This window comes from Phasianus colchicus, chromosome 4, assembly GCF_987193195.1.
Source record: "Phasianus colchicus chromosome 4, bPhaCol1.hap1.1, whole genome shotgun sequence".
Lineage (NCBI taxonomy): Eukaryota > Metazoa > Chordata > Aves > Galliformes > Phasianidae > Phasianus > Phasianus colchicus.
In genome coordinates, this window is record NC_143439.1 from 41,046,458 (window position 1) to 41,071,201 (window position 24,744).

The 24,744-nt window shown below is 32.3% G+C and overlaps 1 long non-coding RNA gene across 2 annotated transcripts in view; it reads right to left on the reverse strand.

The window, feature by feature from the left end:
- Positions 1 to 24,744, reverse strand: part of LOC116239119 (uncharacterized) — a 328,962-nt gene that overhangs the window by 272,160 nt on the left and 32,058 nt on the right. For both annotated transcript variants that reach the window (XR_016466097.1, XR_016466098.1), the window contains exon 2: positions 10,076 to 10,161. This is a non-coding gene — a long non-coding RNA (uncharacterized LOC116239119). The remainder of the gene's footprint in view (positions 1 to 10,075; positions 10,162 to 24,744) is intronic.

Consider the following 24,744-nt stretch of genomic DNA (forward strand, 5'->3'; position numbering starts at 1 on the left):
TTCTTTCCTTCAATGGTTCTAGAATCATGAAAAGTGAAAAAGAACTAATACTCAGAAACTAAGTCAAGGCTTATTTCTAAAACAGATTCTGTCACATTAAGCATGATATTCCCCTGCTATCTCAGTTTTCACAAAAATGAAGAGTTAAAATTCCTATTGGGAAAAATATTTATATATTTTTAGAACAGCTAGAAGTTGCAACTGACCAAAATAAGCATTGATAATTATCAACCTCTTTCACATAATTTTCAGTAAAAATAAAATCTATAAAGGTAGGTACGTGACAATAATATGAGAAACTACTATATTACATTATTACATTACTTTAAAAGACAGACTGGCTTTTCCCCCTTACTAATGGTAACCAACAGTAATAATTAGAGGAGTTGACTAGACTATCTTAAAACAACTTTTTATACATTGCTCTTTTGTGGTGCAGCCTCTTGTGATGAAATAAACATAACTGACCTCTATCAATCATTTTTAATGTATTGTGCACAAGCAGCTTAGAGAATCTGCTGATACAAAATACTGTAGATTATTTGCTTAAAATTGTATTGCACTTTTTCTAAAAACTCGTATTTCTTTGCCATTTTCTCATTTGCTCAGTCAGATATGCATTAATTCAGACTTGACTCAAAACCTATTTGTTCACATTACCCAAGCACATAGACTGCGTTAAAGTAGTAGCTGGGCCAGCCTGCATACTCGTAGAAGATACAAGAGTGAACCATTTTCATCTTAAAAGCTTTGGAGTTCTCTATTCCTTCATGATACGTACTTCTAAAAAGATGTTCATTAACAGCATTCTATTTTTATTGGGAAATCCATCCAGATTTTTATACATATTGGAATGATCAGCCAGTAGAAGAGATTATATTACATTATTACTTAGGAATTTGTTGTCAAGCAAATAAAAAGGAATGAAACTTCTGATTTACGTGCAGTTACTATCAACTGATATCTTTCAATTAAACAATATGACACAGAACACTTATGTTACTAAGCTTAGCCTTTGAATAGCAGATACGTATGAGAAGACTAGCATTTGTGGCTGGCCATCCTTGCAGCAAGTTAACTTTTTGTGGTCTGGACTGTAAAGACAGCAAAGAGCTTTTGGGACACTGTTGATGCAAAGTGCCTGTTACAATGAAGTATGCTTCTTACTAAGAGAATACAGGAGCTGAATAAATCACATTTAAATAACATTTTCACCCTTGTGAGTATAAAAATCCAACACTGAACCTGAAAAAAAAAAAAGTAACTAACTCAGTAGTTTGTAAAACAGAATTCATCTTAAATGCAAATCAGAAATTACAAAGGAATTTCATCATTACTTAAAATTTTATAAAGATAACAGATTCTGAGTTGGACTGGTTTTTAACACTCACTGCATATTATTACATTTTTTAATAAGACTATCTGTATAGATACTATGAAAGAATAGGAAATAAAGACAAATACACAAGACAGAAGGTTTCTTTTTATCATAAAGCTATAATATATATATATATAGAAAACATACTGCTTATAGCCTTGACAAAGAAAGGGTATTCCTTGTGCATGAAATGCCAAGTGTCTGTGAAAACATTCATGTCTTCTTATAACAGAGTTAGCATATACTATTTACCCAAAAGCAAACAGAGCAAAGATTTTTTCAAAAAATTAAGTTTGGAAAGAAGAAATACCTAACTATGACTATTGTAGTTCTGGGGAAAAAAAAGAAAAAGAAAAAAAAAAAACATTTCCAGCAATATAACTTACTACAAAATGACAAAAATAAATGTAAAGCATTTAGAGGCTTACAGATCTCCATTGCCATATGGTATCACAGCATTAGATGAGCATAAAATAATAGCTACCTATTGTAAAGTTAATGGAGTAATTTATCTCTTAAAATGCATTTTTAAATCCCACATGAAATCATGCAAAAATTTTCTTGGAGCTAAGTATCTTAGTAAGCAGAAAGCCTCAGTTGCATTTGGCTTTACTGCTGTTCTAGTGCTCATTCAACATGTATTTTTAAAGCACTGTAGTCTAAAGAAATCACCAGTGTCATAAATGTCAGACAATGGAGATTTTTATTATCTCTACCTAACAAAATTTTATGTTTCAAGCAGCCAATTTAAATGGTATTGTAATGGGACTGCTTTGTTTGAAGGAAGCAGGAATATAACTAGGATATGAAATAACAGAAATAGAGGAGATGAAGAAGTTGAACTGTTCAATCCTGCAACTGCAAATATACAGGTAACTAGGGACACTCTCCCCAAAGCACAACACATACAGTAGCTGAGTGGAGTACTTGCCCTCCTGAGTGGAAACTGACTTGCAAGAATATGATGGCATGGTGGAAGTTTAGCCTACAAAGAAATTGGCCTTTTTATGTTTTTTTTTCCTAGTATATATATTTTTTTCCCCACAGAATCACAGGAATGAAAAACTGAAGTAGATGTATGGTAGGACCAGCCTCTCTATTTAGTTATCACTGAACAATTGGTTTTTCAGTCAGATATTTCTAGAATCTCTTCACATGTGATCTTCAGAGGAAATCAAGGGACTGACTTTTCTTAGCAGGCTCTTCTCTAACTTAAAATTTCTTAAGACAAACAAATATCTCTGGATCAGGAGAAGCATTCCTCCCTCTCATATTTTCTGAAAATATCCTAACAGAAGCTTACTGTGCAATACATACAGTATGACACCTCAACTATTTATACATCCCATACACAATATTACTTGTGCTATCCTACATTAATTTCAGCTAGGAATAAGCTGCCTGTGAATCCTTTTTCCTTAGCTGCTCTATCTACTTTCATCTTGACAATCACCTCTCAAACATCAATTCTTACTATTAAATTGGCTGGAGCTACACAGTAAATGTCACCTCTCATTTAGAAGGTAGGCACATAGTAAATAAAAGATCACTATAAATAATATATAGAAGTAAGTATTTGTTAATTAATTATATCTATTTTGAAATATATGCATCATTATTGCTGTTTCTCAAACCTGTATTCTACTATAATCATAAATGCATTATTCTCATTTTCTAATTAATTATGCCAAAGTGTTTTCTTTTTAATTAAAAAAAAAAATCTTGTGTAAATACAGGAAATAATGTAAGTATTCAGTAAAATACTAAGATTACCCTTAACCAGAAACAAAATAGGGAAATTTGACACTGCCAGTTGTAGCAACTGTTGGGTGGTTGTTTTTATTTTTCAGAGTTCAAGTGGCTGTTTTAAAAAATGAAAATATCCACAACCTAATTTGAAGGCAAGGTCTTGCAAAAGACAGTAGCCATAACCTCCACATAGTAGATTTACAGTCTATAAGTTAAAATTTTTTGGCCATTACCTCACAATTACAAAACGGAGTCAACCTGTAAGTCTTTGTACTTCAATTAACTGGGGCACACATTGCATACTACATTTAATATGGCCTCCAAGTGGTTCTATTAACAATTCACTGTGAAAGCAATAAGTCTAATTCTGTCAATATACTAAAAATGAAAAGCATGAAAATAGAAGCCTCTTAGCTGCTTGCACCAGATATGCTTGCAGAAAGAACAGAGCTAGAAGAAATCGAGTTACTAAATCACTCAAGATCTATAGATTTTCTATAATCCTTGCTTTTAATATTTTAACTTTCCACATGCAGTCACATATACTGGAGCATAGGAAGTTCCGCACCAATGTGCGCAAGAACTTCTTTACGGTGAGGGTGACGGAGCACTGGAACAGGCTGCCCAGGGAGGTTGTGGAGTCTCCTTCTCTGGAGATATTCAAGACCCGCCTGGACGCCTACCTGTGCGACCTGGTGTAGGGATCCTGCTTTGGCAGGGGGGTTGGACTCGATGATCTCTGGAGGTCCCTTCCAACCCCTACAATTCTGTGATTCTGTGATTGAAAATCAAATGAAGTTCAGTTTTTACAGAAGACTTATTTTTTATCAAAATAATCTTTCTTAGACTAAAGTGAGAAAAATGCTAACACTAAAGTCTTAGCCATTTTTAGAATATTATTTACTCTTCCACATGCACATTTCACACTCGGACTGGTTAAAATCTTCCCATATGGGAACTGGAAAACCTTTTTGAGAAACATTACGCAGAATTTTATTTTGACATTAGTATCAAACTGAATTTCCAAATGAGAAAAAATTCAGCAATCTTTCACATTCCACCCACATTCTCCATTCATTATTAACACTATTCCTACATTTTCCTTCCTTCAGATTAAATATGATCTAATCATTATTAATAAAATCACATAACTTGTGCAAGTTGTTTTTCATTGATTGCTTTCTTCCTGTCTTTCACAAAATCAAGTTCAAATTCATTCCTGAGCTTCTTTTTATTTGTTTCTAATTTCGTTTAATCTTTATCACACTATCATGATTTTTACCCTCTGTTCTGTAAAGGCTGGGTCATTTATTCAGCTGTTCTACATGTCTAGAACATTTCTCTCACCAGAGACCCTTCTCTCTTTCTCCTTAAAAACCCACTTACCTCTCTATCAGCCCTTGCATTGTTTCTGATATCTTCTGAAACTCTTTGTTTTTATTTCTTATTATTTCACAAAAGAAGGTTTAGCATGCTGCTTGATAGACTTAAGCACTCTAAAATCTGAATTCATCAAATTATATTCTGCATTTTCACGCACTTTAACTCTGCTAATAATTCAGAGTGCATCCTTTAGAACACTCCTGTTCCTACTGCTGCTTAATCCAAATAACGCCATTAGCTCCATAAAGTGATGTCTAGAATGCTACTTTTCCACTACACTTCAGATGTGTTGACAATATTTTCAAATATTGATTACAGTGTGTGTTTTTTTGTTTGTTTGTTTTTTTATGTAGCATACTGTCATAATTGTAATCATCTTCGTAAAGTAGTTCAAAGATAAAATCAAACAAAAACAATTTAAAAATGGTGACTGGTCTTAGCATGCTAAACAACTCTCCATATAGGATGCTCAGAAAGAGAATACAAAGCTTCAAGAAATTCGTGAGCAGATGGGATCCCTATTTTAATTATCCAACTTCTTAGCTGCCTCTCCCTAGAAAGTTCTTACCGTTATAATGTTTTATTATATATGTTTGACAGCAAACAGTTTTACCATACCCCTCACAGTTATCCACCTCAGATATTTAGCTCACAATTTCCTGAAGGGAGACTTCCAGCAGGGAGAAATGCAACACTTGATTACATGAAGATCAAGTTTACAGTGTTGATGGAAATGTAAAATGGACAAAACAAGAACATCACACATAAGATAAAGCTTTAAGTAATAATACAAAGCAATCTTTTTTGTTTGAATTACAGGGCCTTCTAAAAGTAAAGAGATAAGAAAGCTGTTTTAAATGAGGTACAACACCTTATAACATTTCAACATTTACTATTTTTTAACATTTACTATCTACTGCATATATGGAAAGTCATTACCGAATACTGTTATTTCACTTTTTTCTCTAAATTTTAAACCATCAAAAAAAGTAAGGGAGTGGGGATTTTTGTAGTTTTTTTCTTTTTCCTGTTCTGTTTTGCAGAAAAGGAATCGTGGAGGATATTGTTAAAGATAAACGAGGGGCCTATTCCTTACCTCCCCCCCAAAAAATTAGCATGTCCTAAAGTATAAACTATACATAAAATACAAAATTTTAAAATCTTTGAATTACTTCATATAATATATATCTTCATAATATATCTTCATATGGAGACTGGAATGACATTTTAGTGACATATAAACAATAAAACATTGTTCACTGAAAGAAAAATAACTTTATGGATTAAAGTGTTTCAACATTTTCTAAAGAATTCAGTTTATTATTCTAGATGCTTTTTTTAAAACTCCGAGTAATTTTGGTCAATCAATCTCAGTACATCTCAAGGGCTTGCAAAATTGAAAGACTAGGTAAAGGTCAGAATCAGCAAGCAGTCTCTTCTCCAAAAGTAATATATTGGTGCACTGGTGCCCATAAAGGACAATACATAATTAAGTCCTCTTAAGAACTGTCAGTGGCTTAATGGTAGACAGCCAGTTTACATGATTACAGATTAACAGTGGATTAAACCTGACAACTTTAGCTTATTTTATAGTTCAGAAACTTTCTTCTTATCCATGGTAGATTACAACAACTGGATTATTTTTTAGTTCATTGAGAGCATTGCAAAGAGCACTGTCATTTGTAAGCTGCTCCAAAATAGGCACAGAGATAAAAGTATGCATGTTTCAATAGACATACGTGTGATGCATTAAACATTTGCAAATCTATACTCTTACTGCATGTTACATCAGTTATAAGATAGACTATCATTAACTTGACCTGTTTGCTATTGGATACAAGTATGCCCACAACATATCAAGGGAAGATGAAATTCAGTTTCAGAAACAGAATTTATGAAAAATTTCCAATTGAAACTGAGAAGTATTAGTAAAGAAAACAAGCAGATTCTGAAGCTTGTTATGCTTCACAACGTGCTTTACTTTATGAGTAATCCTATTCTATAGCGTATGCATCCAAAGGGCTTTGCGTTCTGTGCAAAATATATAGCTATAAAATTTGTATGAAGAATTTCTAGAGAATTTCATTTAAACTGGAGAAGTCGGATCATTTTCAGATACAAAAGCCCTTCTTAATGTGACCTGTTAGGGAAAATACTTTTTAGACATCATCTGAGGAAGGATTCCAGTTCCCGAAAGCTTTTGTTCTGTTTTTCACATTTTCTCTCTCACATTCAGTGTGATATATATGTGCGCTATATCCCTTAACCTAACAAACATGGTTTCATGTGCAGTCTTCCTTGTGTCATAGTCAAAGGGTGTCAGCAGAAATAAGGCTAAATATTAAATTTTTATTATATATGAAAATACTCAGATCACCTGAATTTTTTATTCTCTTCAATATTAAAATGAATTTCTACGTTGATTTTATGCCAAGTATAAAGGATATTTTAAAAATATTTGGATTTTGAATTATATTATTTTAATTATATTTAACATTATTTGATCCACTGATCCTTCAAAAGAATGGAACTAATTTTTAAATTTTTTACTAATTTTTCTTTTATCCACATGCACTAACAGCAACAGGGCAAAACAACATTCTGAAATATTATTGCATGATCTTTCAGTATCCATTCCTTTACATATAATATAATAAAGAGTAATTTATCAGTGAAGAGTACTGAAATGTGTATTTTAAATAGTTATTATAGTGGTTTATTATTTATAGATGTACTTAGGTTTTAAAGGTGATTATATTCAAAAAAATTGTTTACTTCAATACTGAACTTATTTTTATACATCTGATATTCTGTAAGATGGTAATAATACCAACAGTTACCCTCTGCTTTTGAACAGATGTTTAACTTGTAACTATTGAAAACACAAACATAAATATAAGTTGTCTGTTGAAGGTTTGGGATGCAAAAAAAAGTACTAAAATGTGTCACCCCTTTTATTTAAGTGATCTGTTGTTTCTCAAGGAATAAAATACTTTTTTAAAAAAACTGATTAGTAAATAATTATGCTGAAATTGTAATATACAAAATCAGCCAAAAATAAAGTCACCCTTTCAGCTGGTTAACTGAAAAACAAGTATCACGGCTAGAAGTGAACAAAAAATGAACGCCTATTGTTTATTCAGAATATACTTTTTTAAAAAAAGCCAAGTTATTCTTTGTAGTTCTAAAATAATTTTGTTTCTCATTTTTACTGTAACAATCAAAAATCAGGAATACATTTCATTGCTGGAAATTTCTTCCATAAATACAGAGCTTTCATGTTAAATTTACTTGCATATATTAAGAAAAAAAAACTAACAATATTTAAGAAAAAATAGCAATGGTGCTGCAGCTAACCACACTTGGTATTTGTGTCATGTTACAGAGCTCTCATTATTTGCTAGCTACATATTCTAATACTGCTGTTTATTAGAACACATGGACAAATGACCTGGCAACAGCCATCCAGGATAGAAGTTGATTCAGACAGCTGGTAGAATTTCCATTTCTCCTAGATGTCCTATGCTGCCCTACTTATATGGCTGCCTATTATTTCCTATTTTCATTCTGCCCATAGAGCCTTTCCTAAAAAGTTGAGTGTTTCCCATGAATTGTTTGCAATGCATCCAAGCCTGCAATGTCATTTCTGTCAGATGTATCAGTGAGTTCATATGATTTCTCACAAATGGGAATGTACCAACGAGAGCCTTTCCACAACTATTGTACAACTGCTTCCTCAGAGACTTTTACATTTAGCAGTTTCTGGTGAAATAAATTGTCAAATGTTTTTCAAAGTATCACATCACTTAATGTGGTCCTAGAAATTTCCTAACATATGTATTTTTTCTAATCAACTCTACAAAGTAGTGTGACATGTTTTGCAGTTCAGTAACTGCACCAATTCTATCACTCAATCAGAATAAAATAATTTATGAGTGTAATTAAGATACTCTGAAAAACTTTCTTTCAGAGATTTTATTAGACAGAAGACTGTTGTATGTGACCTATTTCTAGAGCAAGACAATGATACAATTAATGATCTACTAAAATATGATTTATTGTTTTTCTAGGCAGCTCAGTTACACAGATACACTATCTTCCTCATTTTTGTATTATGTTTGGATGAGATGGTCTAGTTATGAGGACTAAATGACTGTGATTTAACAGATGGAGTACTCCCCTATTCAAATAAGAATTGCTATTTTTAAGAAAAGAAATGACATTAAAGAGACCATTAAAAGGCCAAATGTATTGTAAAAACTTACTTCATAGAATATGCAAAAGTGTGTGATACAGACATAAAAATCTTGTTCATCTGCTGTACTTCAATTGATTGAACATTTGTAACATGCATTTCAGATCTACTTTAGACCAAATAAAATACACTCTTTTTCCACTAACTATAAGGAAGTCTAGACCTCTAAATTATATTTACACGTCTATGGCTACAGGTTAGTCATCCCTGCCTCAGTGCCATTTTAATACTGAAAACAAAAAGTCAGTAGTTGCCTGTTAGAAGCTGCAGCAAGTTTCCTTAATCTCTTTGAAATTAAATCAGAATGTTTTCAATATTTCATTTTTATCCTAGTTCTTTAGTGGACTGACTTTTTAAAGTTAGAAATGGTCTAGCTTGATTAAAATTAAAGTAGTGCAAATTCTTTACTGGTACACACAGTTCTTTGATATGGAGTTACAGGAAAAACGAAAAAATGTGATGTTCTCTCTCTAATTCCAGGTAGCTCTTCATTATTCAAAAGTAACAACATAAAAAACTTCTGAACCTTTTTCTTGATAAAATTCATAATCTCAATAAATGTGTACCTTTGAATTCTCAAGAACAAGGAAGTTCTTAATCGGCCATACAATTACTGGTTTTTCTAGTAATGGCAGTGAAGTTTAGAAGAAAGAATCAAACCACTCAAAATGTTTTGTACTGTCTTGCCTCTATGGATTCATAATAATTTCTAGGTAAATTAGGAAAATGAATTTTCTGGTGGTTATCCGGCCAGTGGTATCTTTGGTAGCATTTCCTCTTTTACGTAAGTTTCATATACCAGCGTTTATTTCCACATGGGAAAAAGGATTAAGGCAGGGCATAGAGACTAAGTTGCAAGCTATGAGGGCTGCTCTGAAAGTAATGCCTCCTATTTTATTATGCCAACCCATGACATCAGCGGTGAGTAGTGTTAAATACCTTACCACTGTGCAACAGTGATTAAAAATATTAACAATGTTACAAAAGGAAAATTAAACTACTTTCAATAAAATATCCAAAGTTTCATGCTTGATAGCCCTGCGTTTTGACTAATATTTCTGTTGTAATCTTGTATTCATAAAATATTTGAAATAAAATACTGTATTTTCCTTACTGTGATATGTTATTTCTGTAGATATCATTGCATAGACAATTTAGAAAGTCAGTGCTGGCCTTCCTTGGAGAATATATATATTTTTTCTTAGTTTGGCTGAGATAAAATTGTATAAGAATTTGGTTGCATCAACACTTTGGCATTCAATAATTTCAGATCAAAAGAAAAATTACAGTAATCTAGGAAGTTTACTTACGTCAGCAGCTGCTATTGTTTCTTCTGTAGTTGGTCAGAAAGACTGGTTTATGGTGTTTATATTAGTTTTTCAGTAGTTTATTTGACCTGAAAATTATAGAACATAGAGAAATATTAGCCTTTTGAAAACAACTCATTTAAAATTGTATTTTATTCATTTACTTCACATGAACCCTAATAGCATTAGCACTTATGATCTAAAATCAATTATGATTTCTGCACATCAGGCAATTTCTACACTTTCTTTGAAAACTCTTGTAAAATTAAACAGCTATGGTTGCTACAGAAACACCAAAAGTTATATTTCTTAACTTGCATGTTTCATAGAGAACTTTTTACATTATAGTTGCAAAAGTAAATGCATTCTACAAGAATTAGGAAAAGGTAAAAACACTGAATCACAGAATCAAACAATCACAATGGTTGGAAAAGACCTCCAAAATCACCAAGTTCAAACGTCCACCTACCACCAATATTTCCACACTAAACCATGTCCTTTACTACGTCTAAATGTTTCTTGAACACCTCCAGGGATGGTGATTCAATCTCCTCCTTGGACAGCTTGTTTTGGTGCTTAACTATCCTTTCAGGGAAGGAATTTTTCCTAATATCCAACCTGAATCTCTCTGGGCACAACTTGAGGCCATTGCCTCTATTTCTATCGCTGGTTACAGGGAAGAAGAGGCCTGCCTAGTCATAACCTCCTTTCATGCATAGCTATAAGGTCAAGAAGTTCAAGAAAATATAGAACCCCCAAATTTCATTTTAACATTGTAGCTTCACTCTTAAAACTATGTAATATTAAACAAAACATATTTTTAAAAGTAACTTCTTTGTAAGAAGCTTCTTTGTAAGAATAGGGAATACATTTATTGTACTTTATACTTTCAGAGCAACCATCATAAACAGAAAGCAATAACAAGAAAACCAAATTTTTTGGCACAAGATTATCAAATTTTTCATCAGCCACATAAATATTTCCTTCCATTGGATGACAGCTTAGACAGAACCAGGTCATAATACGTTCTAAAACTTTAAGATATATTAACCAAGTGGGAAATGTATTTTAAAGGATTATTATCTGGAAGTGCAGATATAGAAACTGTAACAAAAAGATATACAAAATAGGCTACACAATAAAAATTTACATTGGAAAGCAGAAAAGCCTCAAAACTTGTGATTCCAATAACAGCTGGTAAAAGGTCTGATTCGCCACCATTCTGTTTCTACTACTTTTCTGGTATTTGTATAACTTTCCCAAAACATAACTCGTTCTTTCAATTTTAAATGCAGAGAAAGAAATTAAAATTAATGTCATTGTGGTTCAAATGTTGCCTTCTTTATATGACCAAAAAAAAAAAGTCAGAACTTGTTTTGCTTTTAAGCTCACTTCAACAAAACACAATTATGTAAAACCCGTTGCTCATTTGGAATAAAAAGTTATCAATTTCCATAGCTCTCAAGCATTTATTTTACCTTCTTTACTTTCCTGGCCCTTTACAGTAGGGTCAGCAAAAATTTTTTTACTCCTTTTTTAGAAGAGGTAAACTTCAAAGAGCTGAAGATCTAAATGTCTTGTAACACACATTTTTAAAAAATATCATTTTCAATACCATAGATCAAAATGTAACAGAATGCAGGACCTGAAAATAGTATACTTCTGTAAGTTTGCAATGCAGTTTTCATTTTCACTCCTACGTTGTAATAAATTTACTAATAATAAACCTTCAAAAGTCGCTATGAAATTACCTCGCATGATGTCTTATTCATACCTTGATGATACTGAGTGTGTTATTAAATCTAAGGATGGCATTGGCATTACAATGTCATTCAGAATGTATTTGCGAATATTTCACACTATAAAGTGGAAGGCATTAATACTGGTATCATAGCAGCCCTGGTCACAGCAGGGAGATTAGAAGTTGATGATTTTTAAGCTCCTTAAAAGATTGGTCCTTCCAACCCAAGCCATGCTATCATTCTGTGATTTATCTAGATGGCACAAGCAGCTGGCCCACAACTGCTAAATTTGTCAAGAGTAAAAAGTGAGCTCCAAGGAAACCAGTTGCTGGCATGATATATGAGTACTTGAGGATTAAAAAACAACAACAAATAAAAAACAACATGAAAGCACATTTTACAGCAGTTTCTGCCCTTCTGCCCCTTGCCCTTTTATTCACATAACACTGCTGTACTCACTACTGTATGAGAAACAAATTTCCCAGTAAAGTCAAAATATAGTTCACTACTCATGCATTTACCTTAGTAAAATCCTACAAAGATGACATCTTTAGTATTTTATGTTCATAACTGCAGAGGTTGTATTTTGGAGAAACAGATTTATTTAATTCTAGCCCTAAATAGCAAAAAAAGAAGAAATCCACCAACCGCAGATGCTATTTATATTGTTTCTTCATTAGGTAGGAATCCTGCAAGTGAAGTAAGCCAAATATACTATTATAAATTATTTTGCATAGATAAATGTGTGTTCAGATTTCCTAGGCACCCAAAATAATGTTGAGTTGGGAAGCATATTTACACGCTTTTGCCAAAATCCAATATGTACATTTTCTTTAATTCTTATTTTCCTTTCAAATTAATATCATATTTACAGTATTTTCAATTAGAAGATTAATTACTAGTGTCCTAAAATACCAGTTGTACCAATATTATGTTATGTGCCCTGAATGCCAGTATTTGGATTAATTGCCAGCCTCTTGTACTTTCTAGGCTATAGTCATGTGCAAGTCAAAAAGCAGTTTAACCAAATGGGATTGTTTTCACGCTTAATGTTTTGCTCAAGGACTTGAAAGCTATGTGTGGTTCATTGTATGTGCCAGGAGTTGGTACAGTTGATTTCACGGGTAAAAAATTTTGATGCAGTATAAGGAAAAATATATATATACATGCCAACAACAGCCCACAGCAAATTCAAAAATATAAACAAGTGTTTAGAACAGTACAGTACTCTTTCTTTCTTCATGAATGTAATTTAGAAACAGCGATAACTACCAGGCTGAATCTTTCTGGTCATCATAGGAGTGATCTTCAACTATGTATTAACTTGCAAGCATTAACACCACTCGTTTTTGCAGAATACTTTGTATGTTTGTCCATAAATACAAAGCTACATTAATATACAAAATGTTTTTTCAGTCAATCTGTGTATTTGTGATATAGTGGCATGTCTTCAAGCCATATATATACTAGAAATTTTATACTTCTGATTTGCAATCTATGTCACTGCTCTTTCTATACATAATGCACATTGCATGCAATACTGCAGAAATCAAGATATTTTTACCTATATACTTACTTACCACAAGTTAACTAGTAGACACCTTAGCACCTAATAAAAATCCTTGGCATGGTGCATAATCCCTGGCCAAAAGAAATTACTATGTTTAGATGTAATCTAAGCTACACAAAAGTCCCACTAACAGCTGTAGTTTTTCCTAAGTCACATGACTTTTAAAATCTTATTCAAAACTCAACTAATATTCCTCCATAAAACCACTTTTCAGTCATCAGTGCAAACAAGTAAAAGATTTAGCATGCACGCTTGGGTTTAGACTTTCATTTTATTCAAACTTATTTCCCATGAATTTTATTTCATAAAATAATTGTTTCTGAAGCATAACGAAGGGTGGGGGAGAACATCTCTATATCTGCTAAAATATAGAAACTAAAAGCTTTTCAAAACTCCAGTTCCTATATAAGTATAATATAGTTCTATATAACAAATACAACATGGATTATTTTGGAATACAAAAATTAAAATCAACAAAGCAAAAAATCATACAGTAAATTTTGACTATTAATTGTGAGAAAGAAAAAAACTGCCTTGATGGACTGAAAAACTATCAGAAGTTTCCTAAAAGTCTTTAAGCCAGATGTGCTCATTCATAACTTCAAAAGTACATTATTAGTAAGAATAAAAACAGGAAGATGATCAAATTGATAGAAACAAAGTTGTTTTTTTGTCCCAGAAACTGGGCATCTTATGCCGCTAAAGATGAATACAGATACAAGAAAAATAGACCTGTGGAGCAATACTAGAGAAAAAAGAAATGGCAAGCAAAGTTTTCTTCAAAGCTATATCGTAATACAAGTGTATTGCCAGCCTTGTATGACTATTTCCTGATTATTTTAAAAATCATTTTTTACATTTGATCACAGAGTCATGAAAATTTTGCCTTAGATCACTGACAGCTGAAAGATAAGTTTGCTTAGACTCATAACAAAAATATTAAAACTAAATTAAATATCTTAGGTGTTTCAGAAAGGCAATAAACAAGTCAGTTACAATGAAGTCCAGCACTTAGCCTATTGCTCAGTGAAAACTTCCTTTTAATATCAAACAGCACCCATTCTAAGACTATACAGTACGCATGTTACGCTGCTTTACACACTGAAAAAATGTTTCACTTATTCTGCCACCATGCTTTCAAATCATACATCGGTGTACTATACATTACATAAATTACATCTATAACTACTGAAATGCTTGTGAAACCTCCTCCATGTATTGTACATAGAATAAAGCAAGATTCAAAATGATTATTTACATAAGAATTTTCATATATATATACACACACTATATATGAACAAGTATATAAACACAAATATTTGGGTCATTACGTCAATACCTTTTCATTCAGATTTCAAACATCAACAGACTAAAGCAAAAACAAGAAGAGATTATTAAAAGCAGTCATAAAACACTACAATTATTTCTTGATGGTAACATTTTACTACTCAGGTTATTACAATACAGAAGAATGAGGAAAGAAAAACACATATGGCTTATTTAGAACTGTGAATGAAATTAATCATGAAAATTTATTTCCCTTCTGTAACAGATCTCTGAAAATAACTTCTTGTTTCATGTTCTCCTGGAAAAATACTCATGTTATAAAACTATCTATATATTTGTGTCAAGCGAGAATCAACTTCAAGTTAAATTAAAAGTGAAGGCTTATGTATATTTCAATTCAAGGAATATGAAAATGATCCAGATAATGAAGTACTGAGATCTCTCGAAGATCTTATTAAAAGGGTATTCCACAGCCATACTGTCATTAGCTACGGGCAATATGAATCATCCCACTACATTTAAGTTTTCTGTATTACTAACTAAATCACTTGAGTATTTCAGGAGCTACAGATATAACCACAAAAATACTACAAAGTTTTAATTAATAAAATATTCAAATCTATCTTTTGACTCACTTATTAAAACACTTTACTGTAAAACTAAGATTCAATCAAAAGTCCTTCAACTTACTCACACAGGCTCCACAGTTCAAAGTACCCCAGTAGCGTGGATTGTAGTGCAAATATAAATATACCACATGATCCCATGTGAACTGAGACAATGAATTGGTAATCATTCCAGATATGTATCAAATCCATAGATTGCATGAATACATTTTGTTTTGGAAAAGACAAAGTCAGATCTAGGGGTTAACATGGCAATCCTGCAGAAGAGCACTGTTGTTTTGTTGTTGTTGTTGTTAACGAAACAATATAATGATAAATGTAACAAAATGATTTAATAATAAATCTCTATGCTTGAACGCAAAACAGAGGGATAACTTTCCTAGCCATCTAAATTCTATCCCATAATACAAATCCCTGTAATAACAAATGGTATTTCATTAGGTAATTTATTGAAAACTTTTGCAAAGCAGGTTTGAATAACTTAATCCAAAATTATTCCACAATTAAAAACTAGTATCTATCTTTCTGTCTTACATGTTGAAAAGTTATTAGCACATGCAGAGCTGAGTGTTGGTGTCATCATCACTATTTGAGTCTACATAATTGAGAACGTAATCATATTTTAAGTGTACAATATATCATATATAAGTAAAACAAAAATAAAATATTGCTTGTTTAAAATATTAAGTATGGAACTATTATCAATAAGTATTTGCATGAACTACTATAGTATCATATGCTTAATATTAAGAAAGCTTTTAGTACATAACTCTCTAGTATTTTGGTTGAACTGTTACTAATGATTCACAGCGCTTTCTTTCCATCTTACAAAACTGAAAAGATTTTACATTTGCAAAACTTTTATGCTAATGCAACGTAAATTGACTTTAACCTGATTTGACATGTATTCTGTATTTAAAAAAAAATACATACATACAAAGACATTTTTCCTAGCTAAACAGAACAGAAAATCAACTATTCAACCCATGATCTGCAATAGCAAAATGAAAAACAGTGCCTTATATACTTGATACAATTTAAAAAATCCAAATCAGAAGTATCTGATAAATACTGTACAAACTGTAACTGTACATACCAGTATCATTTTATGTAATAAAATATAATATTTAATCAAACATCTATGGACAGAGCTGGGTTTTTTTCTTCAGCTTGGCCCTCTTGCACCAGTTCTGAATTTGAATAGCAGGAAAAGAATTGCATGAGATGCACATATGCCTTCCTATCAGCTTAGCTCAATTTCCAGTAACATCGGTTAAGAAATGTCAGAACTTACAACTGGCATTTAGAGCCATTTGCAGCAATTCAGAGGAAAATATATTTTGAAGAACTCTGAATAATATCTCAGCTGGGAGTGTTTCATTTATAGTCATAACGCACTTGTTACTTAAAATACATAACATAGGTGGGAGCTGAAACATTTTAACTTCCTAAGTTAGACAGTCTCAGATTGACAATGCACATTAAGTTTTCCCACTCTTTCTACAAACCTGAATGATCCATTATGTTCCTAGCTAGATGTGAGAAGTATTCCAGAAATTGTAACACTAATTGTAAAAATAACTTTACTTTCATTTAATTCAAAGGAAAAAGAATTATTACTATTTGTACTGAACATTAATAAGAACGCTGACTCTCTGACAGTGTGCCTCACATGCAATATTCTCTACTGCATTGAAACTATGGCAATGAAGAAAAAGCAATATCTTAATTACCAACTAAAGCTACCCATGAAATGGTGTCCAGTCTCTAAGATGAGAAGATTAACTTAGAAGGTTCTAGCAAATATATATATATATATATATAGTCTAACAAGCATTTTTTCATCTTTTTAGAATTTTAAATAATTACAAATGTTACTGACAGCAAGATCTGAATGAGTATGTAAAACAAACTGATATATTAGACACAGTGTGATCTCAGCATTCTCAAGGAAAAAAATATTTCTATCAATTACTTTTTTCTTAAGGTATATCCAAGTTCTGGAAGAGAAGAATTTGAAAATTCTTTCAGATAGTAGTATGTTTCAGTATATGATAAATGCAATGCTACAAATGAATTAGGAGACATTGGCAATAATAAAATTCTCACATATCAAACATTCTCCTATATTTTAAAATTAGTAGCATATTATCTTTTAGGGCCACGTATTTTTACTAAGAATTTGTTTTGATTAATAAGATCTGATTATGTTACAAGGCTTTCTTGAAGTACAAAAAAAAGTGTTTTATGCATATTTCAGTTCAGTAGGCAAGAATTAATTTTGGTCTGACCAACTCTGTTGATGAAGATTTGCTTACAGTTAATGTTTTACAGATTTTAATCATTCTCATATTTTGCACCCTTTCATTAAACTGATTTTACAATGTAACCTTTCTTAAAGAGTCATTCATGATGAAACAATACTACGATTATATTATTAGCAACAGAATTTTCTAGTCTAGAATAGTGGAAATATGTATCAGAAAAAAAAATGTAGAACTGTGTAAGAATCTTTACTATCAGTTATGGATTTAATGAAAGTTCAGAAAAATGTTTCTATTCCGTAAGGCAGCAAAACATGAAAGAACTGCAAGATTTGCTTATGACATTTTAATGATTCAAAAAACTTATAATCATTAATGGAAATACAAATTAAGCAGCTATAACTGTGCTTTTACTGGAGTAACTTATTTCTTACAGAAAGTGTCACAGTGTGGATGTATGAGAACACTGAATCATTCCAACAATCATGATTTTTTTTTTTTATAACAAAAACATTTTGAACATCCAAAGTCATATCTAGAAAACTGTGAATGTCTACATACAGATCATTGAAGTAAATTCTTAATAATGTGACATATATTTGTAAGCATTTTCATTCATATTTTAAGGAAGAAACAGGAAGTCCTAAATTTAAAACAGACCTGATCACAAACTGGCTTACAAGTCATAAGCAATACCTTTATTTCCCCCCAAGAAAATGAACACTCCAACAAAATAATAAACCAATAAAGACAAATACATAAATGCCTGTATCTGTTTAACATAAATAACTCCAGTAACACATAAAAAGATATTTAACTGCAGTATTGTCATTTTATCATAGAAAAGGACAGCTCTTACAAGTAACTAAGCATACACAATCTTTATTTAGTTTAAGTATGATAGATATTGATAATAAGAAATAGCTGAAAGCTGACATGCCTTTTTTTTCCTTGATGGATCTCCTCAAATATAGGAAAGATTCAGATAATAGTATCATTTACATTTAACACAAAATAAATTTGTTTACTTCTAACTTTAATGGGGATTTGGTCAATATTTAATCAGCAAGGCAAAAAATAGAAAACTTATGATTAGTAATGACAAAAATTTAAAAGGAGCAGAAGAAAATCACATTTCCATGGGCACCTCATCCTGTTAAACAAATTTGAAAATTTCAGCCTGATATCGTATCTCAAAGATGTACCAACAAGATTTCTTTAATAGCTGTAAGCTGTGTTGCAGGATTATAGAATCTCAAGAAAAACTGATTTGAAGAAGCAACTTCATCTCTTCAGTTAACAGCAAATTTCTACAGTTTCTTTAATCATCTATGAGATTATGTATTACCGTAACAGTAACTATGTGTTATATATACAACAATAACCTTAAAATTTCACAGCCGTTGCTAGGATAAGATTGGGACAATTTTAGCCTGATGTTTTCCAGGACAAATTTGTCATAAAACTGTTTTATTTGGAAATGATACTCACTCTTCAATGTCTGTAAGGAAAAGTAATTCTATCAGCTTAAATTCTGTTTTCTACTACAACATGGTGCATTAAATTTTGCTAAATGTCCAGCTCCCACATAGCTGCTCACTCATTCTCCTCAAGCAAGACAAGAGGAAGAAAACAGGATGAAATGCTCATGGACAGAACTAGTTTTGTCAGGTTCAGGACAGTCCCTGGACTGCTCCTACAAAACCCCTCTGCTACAAAAACATTTTTACCCATACTTCATACGAGTAGCAATTAATGGAAATACTAGGACAGAAGAAAATCATCCTCAATGTACCTACTGGATAAAAACCAACCGACTCAACCTAAAACAGAAGCATATATTTAAAACGTAATGGATATAAATAAATACAGGTGATAAAAATATGCTTTTTCATAGTCATACTTTCTCAATCTATACTAACTTAAATCTACTACTAATCATCAGACACCCATTCTGGGGGAAAAAAAATCTTTATTGACAATACATAAATATTTGCTTACTTAAAAAAGGTTTAAATCTTATGTGGTACCCTGAATGTTGCTTGACAGCAACCACTAGCTTTTATCATTTGAAACTCATGTCTTAACTCCAGCTGCATCTGGTGATCTTACTTATTCCTTAAGAAAAAAAAGTGCATCATAGTTACAGCATGGTTGCATTAATGCTACCTTGAAAAATTGTAATCAGAAAATTAGGTTACCTTGCTTTCAAGCACATCGATTATATTACATGAATCCTACTTTGCTTAGGCATTATGCTTTCACTTTGTATCATATAGCTTGATAAATCTCTTAGTAGTAAAATGTTACTAAATACTCTATACAATGTATGAAGTCTGACCAGGTAACATTAAGGAAAAAGAAATATTTTCTTCATTGAGCATCACTAATTTGTACTCTTTTTTATACACTCTCTGATGGTCAATGATATTCATAAAACCCCAGCAAGAGCTGTAGTTTTCATGCCCACAATGTTCTGCAAGACAACCCTTAGTTGTGAAAGAATGCATTGTGCTCCTTCCCCTCCTTCTTCCCTCTCTTTATATTTTAGGAATACAACTTATAGAAGCCAGCAGTGATGCAGAGCTCAGTATAAAAGATAACTACTTCAATTAAGACTTCTATGCTTGCCACATAATTCAGAAATTTACTGATGGAAGAGAGAGCGGTGAGGTGCTGGAACAGGCTGTCCAGAAAGGCTGTGGATGTCCCGTCCCTGGAAGCGTTCAAGTGTTCAAGGCCAGATTGGATGGGACCCTGGGCAGCCTGGTCTAGTATTAAATGAGGAGGTTGGTGGCCCTGCATGTGGCAGGGGGGTTGGAGATTCATGATCCTTGAGGTCCTTTCCAACCCTGGCCATTCTGTGATTCTGTGAAGAACTTACTCCTGACTTCCTATACTGCACTTTACAATGCTTAAAAAGCCAACCCCAGGGCCAAGAAGAGTGCTGACAGATGCCTAAGATGTGAATATCTGTCAATGAGGAAGAGTTAAACATGCAGCACATTCACTCACAAACTGAAGAGGCTCCAGAGTTCCCGACAGCAAAAGTTTTAACCCAGGATGATGTCTGATTTATTAGTACCTATAAACAAAAACTGCTCATTTTACTATAGATAGACACAGGTTAATAAACAGTAACATTTAGAATGTTAAAATAGAGTAAATAAAACAATTAAAGTAGAGTCTGTCTAAACAGGAAGCTTTGAAGAGCTAATATTTATTTGCTTTTGAAGTTATCAGTATGTAAAAAGTATATTTCTTTAAAATGCTAAACTTATTTACCTAATTTTTAAAGAGGTGACAGTCTTTTGTCATTTTTTAAAAGCAATAGTTAACCTGTAGGCAGAAACAAAGAATGGAAAATTTCAGCCAGAAAACAAGATGCCATAAGAGCATAAAAAAAGTTTGAATTACACAAAATTCTAAAAAAAGAAAAAAAAAACCAAACAAACAAACAAAAAAATTCCAAGGGCTTTTATACAATATATTTTTTTAAAAATCTAAGCTAAAAAAATGATATTGAAATTGATACAAGTAATATAATTGCTCTGGATCTGATAAAAAAATTTCAAGATAACGATTGTTATTTTTATAAAGGTCAAGCAATCTTCACAAAATTACAGTAAGGTTGTGTAGTTTAAAATATCTTATTTCCTGGAAGATTACTTATGATAAATATGGAACAAAATTTTTCTAAAAAGGAAAAAAAGACAAATATGGAATGACTTTATTTGAAGTATAAGCACATACAAAGATTTGAAAATATCTTAACAGCCATTGAAATTAATACATTTTTCTTATTTTTAAGGCATGGAATTTACTGTGGCAACTAAAACAACAAACATCACATCTTCTGATTTAACAAAATACCATAGGTTCTAAAAACCTCTCAAGATATACTGGACATTATAAATATCACTGTATTTTGTGAAAACTACTTTTCCCTACAGCATGAATACTTCCTACTGTGAAAATTACATTCCATGTTATGATGATATTCACTTAACTGTGTTGTTTGTTTGTACATCTCTACCATTTTGTTGTCTTTTAAGGCATTTTTTCTCCAAAGGAATTGTTCCCAAAATGCATTACCTTGACACAACAAGAAATTGAACTTCTACATGTTTCCACTCCAAGAACTGCCAGACAACAGTTTTGGTATTAATGATTTTTACAATACTTTCAGCCATTCATATTTTCTACACTATGAAATTTAAAGCAGCTCAAGACAGTGTCAACACTACGAACTGCTGAACTGTTGCTAAAAAGTTTGTACATGCAAATATAGACAAAAGCAAACTACACTAAGCTTATTTCAAAAATTCTGTTGGAGATTTGCTGACTGCAAAAGCATTTCTAAAGCTTTAATTGTTGTCAAATCAGTTGCCTTTAAGTATTAGCAAATATACCAAAATAAAATCCTGATCCCCCCCCCCAAAAAAGCAAAACAACCACACCACGTGAACTACCCACTATTTATATACACTGTGTCTATCTGTACTAACTAAATTAAGATTCAGTGTGCACAGGATTAATTTAAACTGCACAGTTCTAAGCATTTTTCCCCACACTGATGAAGCAAACCTAAGGATGTTTGTACTCTGAAGCAGCCAAGGTTCAAAATACCTTCAAACACACAATCACTTATCAGCAACCTTTCAAAATGTTAAGTAATGATCCTACTGATCAAATAAAAATTGTATAAAGTATTCAGACATGTGCATCAAGCCCAAGTTCCAATTACTATTAAGCCACCACATCGAAAGTTTTTCAGGACCTTAAAAAGTGTATGTTAAATGTCAAAATTAGTCCCTTGATAGTAAGAAAATTTCTCATGCTTCTCCAATATTAAGTATAGCCAGTGCTGCACTACAAAACTGTGACTTTGAGAGCAGTAAAAGTGACAGTAGGAACCATATCATGTAGGTCCAACTGAACACACCCTGTGATCACCAGATGATGTACATTAAGTAGCTCTACTTAGATGGGGAGAAACTAAGCTGCACTTAGTGCAATACAAAAGTGTCTCTAAAGGAGATTAATACTAATTTCCAATCTGCCATATTCCAAAAGAACACAAGATCTCCCTATGGTCTTCAGAAAGTCACTCTAGCTGCTGGTGAGTACAGACACAAAAATCTTAAAGAAGGATTGATAGAAACCTCCCTTCCTCCCAAGCCAGACCAAAGGTTTAGAAGATAAAAATTTTCTGCGTTAGCGTTACATCTCAGACTTTTCTTGGATTCCAGTATTCCAGTCTATGAGATGCCTTGACACAAATTTTGGCATAGCTGTAGGTATTCTACTCTTATTAGAATTTTTTATGCAATGAAGTTTCACAAAGAAACTTCATCAATCTCCGCAGGGATCTATGCAGGTAACCAACTTGGCTTTAAAACTGTGTTAACATAAGATTATTTTCTCACTTTTAAGAGAGATTTTTATTGACCTGTAATTTTACGCCATTCTAAATGCTGTATCATACAGTATTCCCCACAATAACAACTAACACCAGTTTGGCACCTACAATTGCTGAGTGCCAAAAATTTTTTATAAATTCCTCAAGTTTGTGAGCTCATTAGAGAGAATAACATGCTTCCCACTTCCAGCAAATAAACAGCTGTCTCAGAAAATCACCCACTATCAGCTGAATGTTGAAAAGATAACTCAATGAAAAGATGGGTCTACGATACCAAATGATCTGCAAAGCAGCATTAATTTATCAGTAAAATTATATTTTCACTAATACTGATTATATTTTACTAACAATTTAACTTACAATAACATATTGCAAATGTAAAAACAATGTGTTAATATATTAATTCTTGCTTTCTCAGTCTAAAAGGGGAGTTATGAAACTTCACATCATAGGAGATCATTCAGAAGCTTGCTTGAGAATAAAAAATGAGTCTAATACATTGAAATAAATTCGTTTGAATCAAGAAAAGATTATAAGCCACAACATGAATTCCACTTGATGATCCCACTAGAACAGTACAAAGAATAGGTAAGTCTGAGGACAGGGGACTGAACAGTTTGAGTTATCATCCAATCTAGACCAGTTGGTCCAGTCACTGGTAGGAAGTGCGATCTAGTTTACCAAATGTCTTCAGAATACTATGACACAAACCTAATGCATAAAGAAGGTGAACTGAAACAGACTGTCCTTGTGCAGATTGAGATCACATTTCTGTGAGTATAGTATTTAAACTGAAATTTACACAGATGTAAAAGAATTCAAGAAGATAAATAATTTTCCTCATTTACAGAAAAAGAAGTCTGAATAAGTGATTAAAGCATAACGTATTACTTGAATCAATGAAATACACACACAAAAAAAAAAAACAACACAGTAACCAGAGAATATTTCTTCTCAAAAAAAAAAGAAAATAAGCACGCATTGAAAAACAGCATAAACAAGTACTCTGAAGAGCACTTGAAGGAGATACTGATAAATGGCAGATCAAACATAAACATGACAGCGTTAGTAGCTGAGCATACAAGTGCCATTATAACATGATAAGAAAATTTCTGAAAGAATTTATCTCATCAGGTTAAACAGCAGCAAATAGCATCCAAATGACACATCCTCTGAATGTTCTAGGAGCAATACTTGTACAATTTGACAAGAACTAACATACAAGGTAACTAAAATTCACTATACAACCCACATACAAATAAACACCCATCTCCGTTTCATCTGGGATTAACTCTTTTCTTCAGAGCATCTGGTATGAGGCCATGCTTTGGATCTTGGAGAAAAACAATGTTGATAACACACCAATGTTTATACTTGCTGCTAAGCAGAGTTGTACAGAACCAAGGCCATTCTCAGCAAAGGGCCCAAGGAGCTGGGAGGAAACAGGATTAGAACATCTGACTTAAACAAGCCAAAGGGATTGCCCATCCCATATGACATCACGCAGAAGGAGTTTTAAAGTCTGTGAGAGTTCACGTTTCTCTCTTCCCCTGCTCAGGGGCTAGTTGGGCATCAGTCAAGGGGTGGTGAGCAATTGCTTGTGCATATTTTTCATAATTTCATAATTATTATTCTTCTCCTTTCCTTCATATTAGTAAATAGTTCTATCTCAACTCATGAGTTCTACTGATTTTTTTTGTTGTTGTTGTTGCTCTTTTCCACATTCCATTGCAAAGGAAAAGGAGTGAGAGGATGACTTTG